The following is a 7,991-nucleotide window of genomic DNA, read 5'->3' on the forward strand; positions in this document are numbered from 1 at the left end:
AGCAACACATCAAAGGCTGTAAATGACAAAGCTCTCTCTGACTCTCTCTCCTTTGATCTCGAACGAGTGGTTCAGTGGGGGAAGATGTGGCTGGTTACCTTTAATGCATCTAAAACCAAACTCCTATCTTTACATCATCAATGCTCTGATCCCCATCTGGAATCAATTGAAATGGATGGCTCTCGTCTGGGTGAGGCCCCATGTTTTGACAAGCTTCTGGACTTGACTTTCACTTCTGATCTGAAATGGAACACGTACATCGTTTGTTGCCAAAGTCGCTGGAAAGATGGTGAGATCCTTCTACCGCTCCAGAAGATATCTCACTACTGATGCAATTCTCTATCTATATAAAAGCCAAGTACGTCCCAGGATGGAATACTGCTGCCATATCTGGGCAGGAGCTGCTAAAAACAGCCTATCCTGCCTTGACAGAGTACAAAATAGACTTCGTGGCTTAGTGGGGGATGCCCTTTTTTCTTCCCTGCAATCTCACTCCCACAGAAGAGACCTTGCAAGCCTATCTTTGTTTTATCGTTATTTCCATGGCAGGTGCTCATCTGAACTCCAATCTCTGGTCCCCCCTCGCCAATCTTTTACAAAAATTCCATGAACAAAGCTTCTTTCTTAGAACTGCACGCCTGTGGAACTCTGTTCCATCTGCCTGCTTCCCTCCTGACTACAACTTGGATGTCTTCAAGTCCAACGTAAACAAATTCCTGATGAACCACCCCCTTAAGTAGACACTTTAAATCTCCACACTAATGTACTGTACTTACAATAACCCTTATCCCTGAGTAGCTTCCGGGCCTTGATAAGTGGTGACCACCTTGTTAAAAAAAAAAAAAAAAAAAAAAAAAAAAAAAAAAAAAAAAAAGAAAAGTTGGGGCCTCACCAGCGGATATAGTTTAAGGTCATATCCAGGACCGCTTTTATAATCTGAAAGAAAAAGTTATAAATCAATCATGGTGATAAGTTTAAGTAATACCAATATGCCCCTTATACAAACCTTATATAAACCGGCCAAAACTTGATCTTTTTCTGTTTTCAGTGAAGATTAATTTTTTTTAAATCGAGGCAATTTTTATTTTTTTTATCTTAATCCAGTCTGATATGTTAACATCTAAACTTTTAAATATAAATACAATATCTCTTTTATGTATTAAATAATCTGTGTTGTTTTCTATATAACTATACTATTCTCTCCTAAACATACACACTAATTTTAGACGTTTTCATATCTTTCGTAGATAACATATTCTTACATTATTAGATGATATAAATGACATTATTATTACAGTTTTTCAATCTTGTTTTCAATTTGTAATTTTGTACAAACAGACACCCCCCGAGCCACAGAAGAAAAAGAAAAAAAATATATGATTAAACCTTTCTTTTCTCTTTTCAAAACTGAGTTACCTCGGGAAATTTGACAAATCTTATGGATTTTAAGCACAAAAAAAAAAAAAAAAAATCTCCAATTTGATTCGAATATTCCATTCATCAAAATCTAAAAGAACAAAAAACACTTCTTCAATCGTTCATTTTATTGCCCAAATTTTATATTAATTTTGTTTTTCCTTGATGATCACACTCCTTAAAAGATTTTGCGAAATTTCTTCGGGCAGAAGAAATAAAAACTGAAAAGTCAAAATTGGCAGAAATTTATATTAAAGAAACAAAGCTACTGAATATTAAGAATTACGAAGAGTTAGAAATAATTCTATACCATGAGATGCCTGTCTATTCTGGTTTACTTGCTGCTTTACAAGGGTAGACTTGGACAAAAAGCCGACATTTTAATATGAAGAAAATTGGCAAGGAGTACTCTGGATTAAGATTAAAAAATTAATCTTCACTGATCAAAAACAGAAAAAGATGAAGCATAATACTAGAACAGATTCTACACTTTGCTTTTAGCCAAAAAGGCCTAAAATTGTTGCATATTACTTAGAATAGACTACACTTATCTATTATATAAAGTGCAATCATGCATATCCAGCTAAAAATGAAAAGAATACAAAAAGGTTAGTATATTTTTGATCGAGGTTGCCATAAATGAATAATATCTCAAATTTAAAAAAATTATTCATTCTTTGACTCTAAACCACTACAAGAGTCAGTTTGCCAGACATTTCGTGTACTAACGAAAGAGAAGTAATTTTTGATTAAAAAGTTATGTCCCTTAGGTTGATTAATTCCTAGAAAGACCTCTGTAAAGGAGAATTGTATGTGTATATTCAGAGAGAGGAATGGGCTGGATGGAGGAAGAAAAAAGAGTGGACAGAGGGAAGTAAAAGATAAAGAGACAAGTTGAGAGAAAGAAGTTTTAAAAGAAATATGTTACGCTCTACCCTGAGCAATCCTGGGTAGCCCTGCTAGTGTTAAATGTTGGTCAAATATGTATGGGTTGGTTAGTTGAGAATAACAGGAAATGAAAGTTCAGTCAGGATCAACTTGCTGAGCTTGAGGTAGGAATTGGGAAATGATGGAAACATGTGGCATCACATCCTTGGGAGGGAGGGATTAAGAGAAACATTTCTACGAAGCATGCCATATCTGAATATATAAAATTGAAATGCACTGAGAAGATATAATTAAACAGATTATTGATATCTCTCTCTCTCTCTGCACTAGTCAGTGAATTAAAATGAAAATCAAGTCGAATGGACTTCCTCTGTATTCCATCAGTTTTGTCTTAACCTAGATCTTTTTGCAGGTATAACTAAGCTTTAATTTCAGGCAGCAAAGTCTATTGGGGAGGATTACCACAGGAGTGAATACAGGCGGAACGATCAGTAACCAAGGTATGAATACAATTTGGGAACTTTAATGTTTCTATGATTATTATTGCTGCTTAGTTTTCTGTGTATGTTGTTCCGGTCTAATGCAACACTAAAACATAGAAGATGCACAAGAAAGACAGGATCCTTTTTTATGAATTATCGTGTTACAGAAAAATGTTAAAAGTTAGTTTGACCGAAAAAAATTATGAACTAGAAGGTGCTGCCTCTACTATTTGAATCAAGTCATTCGTGGTGATAATATCTTAAAGTTGCTGATCAAAAGAATTGTGTGTTGAAGAGCAAAGAGAAGGAAAAGACATAGTTAACCAGATATCGTCATGAAAGGTGTTAACCATAACTTTATTTGCCACATAACTATGCTCGTAATAGTCGTCTATCACTTAACCATTTATTCTGAGATGTCAACAAGCCAAGCGACTTTATATGATTTTCGGAATATATTTTCGTTTTGTCATGGGAACATAACGTCATGCAAATTTGTTTTAATTTTTGGTTAGGGAAATTATGGGTAAGAATCAATGCTCCAAAGAGCTAGCCAATAGAAAGCAAAAAAAAAAAAAAATGTTCAAAGAAATAGTATACAAATTTGTTGTTTCACATGCAACCTGAACTGACAGATTCATCATTATCACAGCATTTAGGTCTTTATAGGTGCATTTCGAGTCTTCTATTAGTCTATGCCTAAGTTGTGTGTGGTCTTTACACTGAATCATATCCCTATTTTGACACTCACAAAAGAACATTCGCAGACGATTTCAAATTTCATATTTATAATGTTATTAAAACAAAAGAAAAAAAAAATGACATTTTAGTTTTGGGTTTATAAGAAGCAAGATTTACTTAAAAACAAAACAAAAACAAAACAAGTTAACCCATTAGTCAATAAGTTCGAACATCACTGGTGATTTCAACTTTATCCATCCAACAGCGAAATTGACAACTGCAGAAGAACCTGTGAAATAAAACAAGTAATTTGTGATTGTATTCTTAGTATCGCCTATATTGATTGAACCTTCAACTTTCAACTTTCAACTAATTAGCACTTTTATGCTACGGTTCGTGGAAATTCTAAAAGTCAAATAAGAACTATCAATATTGAAATTTTATCCGGAAAACTTTAGAATCTTTTTTTCTTTTTCTGATATTGACGCAGTTCACTCATGTTCTGAATTGTTTGTAAGATGAGCTTACCGTCTAATATATTCCACGTCTTTATTACTGAACAAACAAAAAAGCACAGAGAGGAATATTGAACATTTTGATGTCGTAATAAGATATTTAAAAAATTAATGTTGATTTGATTGGAAACCTATTTTACAAACAGAGTTGCGTGTTTCTCTGCGATTGAAAAATGATGACAGGAATCTATGCTTTGTAGTTTCTTGATGAGCTCAAATTACTTGTTGCAAAATAACTTTATAAAAGTTAAAAACAAAAGAAAACAGTTTATTATTTTCATCATCATCATATTCGATTTAACGTTCATTTACATAATGGCATGTGCTGGACGACTTTTAAAAAATAGCTTCCAATAGCTTTTCTCTGGTGAAATTTTATTCCTCTTATCCTTATCACTTTCTCCCATGTTTTGATTTTCCCCTATGATCTGAATGTGCTACTTCAATTATCCTAACCCAGGACCCCTCATCACTACTTTTAATGTGACCATACCATTGAAGTCTACTGTTCTGCATGTATCTTCGTAACAGTCTGGCTCCGTCAGAGTCAGCATGAAAAGGAATGCATATATAGACATATCAGAAGGAAGGGTTGGGGAGCAAAGTCCAGGTTCCAACAGTGACAATCAGAAGCTGTGTCATTTCGGTGGCCTTTCAGCTGGGTATTGCCGACGGGGCTATTCAGACTTATTTTTGCAGGATCAGAATCCCACTTTGCGACCTTGTGTTACATCCTTCCATGGTTGGAGAAAGGTACATACCCGGAGAAGCAAAGAGAAGAAAAAGGAAAAGATGCGTGGTGATTGGGAAGTTATGTTCAACAAGCATGCGAGTCCTCTCTCCTACTGCTCCTTCAGAAATGAGCCGTCCGACCATGAGGTCCAGAGAGATTTACATGTTTATCTGGTGCCATGTTTGGAGAGCCAGCTGTGTCTGGTGCCATGTATTGAAAGCCGGCTGACATGGCAAACAACTATGTGATAGTGTTACAAATCTATCTCTATGCAACCCATGTTCTTAACCCTAATTGGCCATGTTTCACTTTTCACACTGCATATTCATTCTTGATATATTCTTACCCTGGTTGACAGTGATAACACTCTGCTGGTTAGTAATGGCAAAATTTTCCTGAACTTAATTCACCCACTCTTGATTCTTGCTATCATAGTAGAACCTGCTCAACCCTGTGCTTCCAAAGTTACCAAAATTTCTGAACAACCTCAATAACTTAGTCGTCTATATCCGAGTTCTCATATTTAACTAAAATTACTGTATTTTTACCCCCACCCAACTACCAGAAAAATCCGTTTCGCTGTAAGGATCCCTAGATTCCTGAAGATTCTTTATTCTGATAGCTTCTTTCCTCAAATTATTTTCCTTTGGTATTCTGTCCCTACTTCACCAACCATACAATATGAAGACATTTAAATGTAATGTGAACAAACATCTTGCTATACAGCTTTTTAGCAAGATAATTCCACCACTCAATTTGACTCTTATTACGGTAGCCCTATAATCTTCAGTGACAATGAGCTGAATAAAAGGTAGAAATTTTTTTAAACTGTGGATCTTATTTGTTTGTCAACTTTTTATCTTGTCCTTGGCTCGTTTTTCAACCAGGTCGTGACTTACAATGAAAAGTATGTTCTTTAAGACAACCGGTCATCCTCAGCTCAGTAGTTAGACACTGATGAACCTCCACGACACTTCTTGAAGCCAGAGTTGCACTAAAAGAAGGTCATGCTAACTGTTTGATGATCTGCAACCGGTCTCATCCATTAGTTTTTTTTGAATGCAAGTGAAACCATTGTGGCGGTGAAGTACTGTCAACAAATGGATGAACTGCATCAGAAATTTTGACAACACCCATCATTAGTCAACAGAAAAGGCCCAATTCTCCAAGACAATGCCCGACTGCACATTGCTAAACCGACCCTGCAGAAGTTGAACAAATTGGGGTATGAAACACTGCCTCATCTGCCATACTCTCTAGACTTCTAACCTATTGACTGCCATTTTTTCAAGAATCTCAACTTTCTGCATGAGAAATGTTTTAAAAACCTAAGTGATATCGAAAACGCCTTCAGCGACTTCACCACCACAGCAAGATTTTTATGCATAAATACACTTGTTTTGTGTTGGCAAAAGTGTTGATTCTGATGTTTTTTTGATCAATAAATTTATATTTGAGCCAAGATATGTTCATCTGAATTTCTTGTTAACCTGATACAAACCTCTATCTCTATCTACTATTATATAAAAAGGACTTTGTGCATATGTGTGTGTGTGTGTGAGTTCGTTTCCTATGGACTTTAAAATGGCCGGGCCGATTTTTATGAAATTTCATAAAAAAAGCACTTTATGTGCCTGGCAATGTTCTTAGATAGGTTTTGAATCAGAATGTTTTCTATAAATATCGATAATCAAAATAATCCAATGAAAGAAGGAAAAGAGTGGGGAAATTGTTGATAGTGGTTGTAGGTAGATGAATAATTTTTGTGAAAATTTGGCAGAGGGGAATCATAGATTGAAGCTAAAACGAGCAATTTTCATGAAAATAACAATAGAGCAGAGACAAGCTTGCAACATCTCTTGTAGGAAGGAGGTTGTAGGGAAAAGGGCATCACCTACTAGGGTTCGAAGCCAGTTTTGAACCCCATCAAGGCAGAATAGGGTGCTCTGGGCGACCCTTCTTCAGATGTAGAAACAGTACTCCATTTTAGGACATATTTAGCTCTTGTACAGTTAGAGGATTGGGTCAGGAGTGAGATACCTTCTTGAGCGGTAAAGTGCTGCAAGCATTTTCCAGTGATCTTGGCAACAGATTTGATGCAAGTTTTCCATTTCAGGTTAGAAGTGAAGATCAGACTCTGAAGCTTGTCAAAGCAGGGAGCTTTTCAATTGTGGCCAAGTGAGGATCAGAGCGTTGGTGGTGAAAAGATAGAAGCTTGGTGTTGGAGCATTAAAATTAACCAGTCACCTTTTGCCCCATTGCACCACGTCCTCAAGGTTGGAGGAAATAACTTTCTTGAACTACCCACTTTCTATAACCAATCAAATTCCATAATCGATCACTAGTAGATTATCTGAATGGAACTATTCTAAGCAAGTATAAATTGAGATTACGAAGCAGCCTTAAAAGAACCGTAGGTTCACGAAAAAGTAACATATATGTTGAACAAAACTTCTAAAACCATAAGCAAGAAAAACTAAATTATCTTGCTAAGCTTAACTCATTAAAACGGAAACGTGAAAACAAATTTAGGAAATAAATTTCACAAAAGAAAAAAAAAACATTTCTTAGCATTTCACAAACTATAACAAAATATTTAACTGAAATAGCTGCAGCTGCACAGAGAATGCTACAAAAACATAAGGTGCCCAAAATACTGCGAACACAAACATTCACACGTAAAACAGTTTATATATATATATATATATATATATATATATATATATATAAAAAATGAGTATATCTGAAGATTTTGGCACCGTTTGACTCGTAGGTCTAGAGCAGAAGTCGGCAACCTTTTGGGGAGTGAAGGCCAAACAGTGATGTAGAGTCATGTAGGACAGCCAAACAGCTATGGCTGCAGTGTCATCAAGGATACCCATGTTATTAAATATGAGAATAAATTTTTGGGGTGTTTAAAGAAAACAAGGATTCAGTATAATATAATTGTATTTATATAATACCACTTGTTTTGCTGCAGGAATAACAATAAAAAAAAGGAATAACAATAATAATAAAAAAAAGAAAGAAAATATAACATGTAGGGAAATATCCTTATTTCACTGCATAAATTAAAAAATGCTATCACAAAAAAAAAAGAAAAGCGAATTTCTTGCTACAAATGAAATACACTTAGAAACGGTAAATGCTTTAATGAGAAACTTGTTTCTGCGTATTATGTGATAAATTCTCTACATCAAGTGAAATATTTGTCGATGAGAGGAGCAAATCATTATCCAGGTGGTAGTCATGCAATCTTGTCCTAAAATGATTGAG

Source organism: Euprymna scolopes, chromosome 4, assembly GCF_053919585.1.
Source record: "Euprymna scolopes isolate OS-2025 chromosome 4, ASM5391958v1, whole genome shotgun sequence".
Taxonomy (NCBI): domain Eukaryota; kingdom Metazoa; phylum Mollusca; class Cephalopoda; order Sepiida; family Sepiolidae; genus Euprymna; species Euprymna scolopes.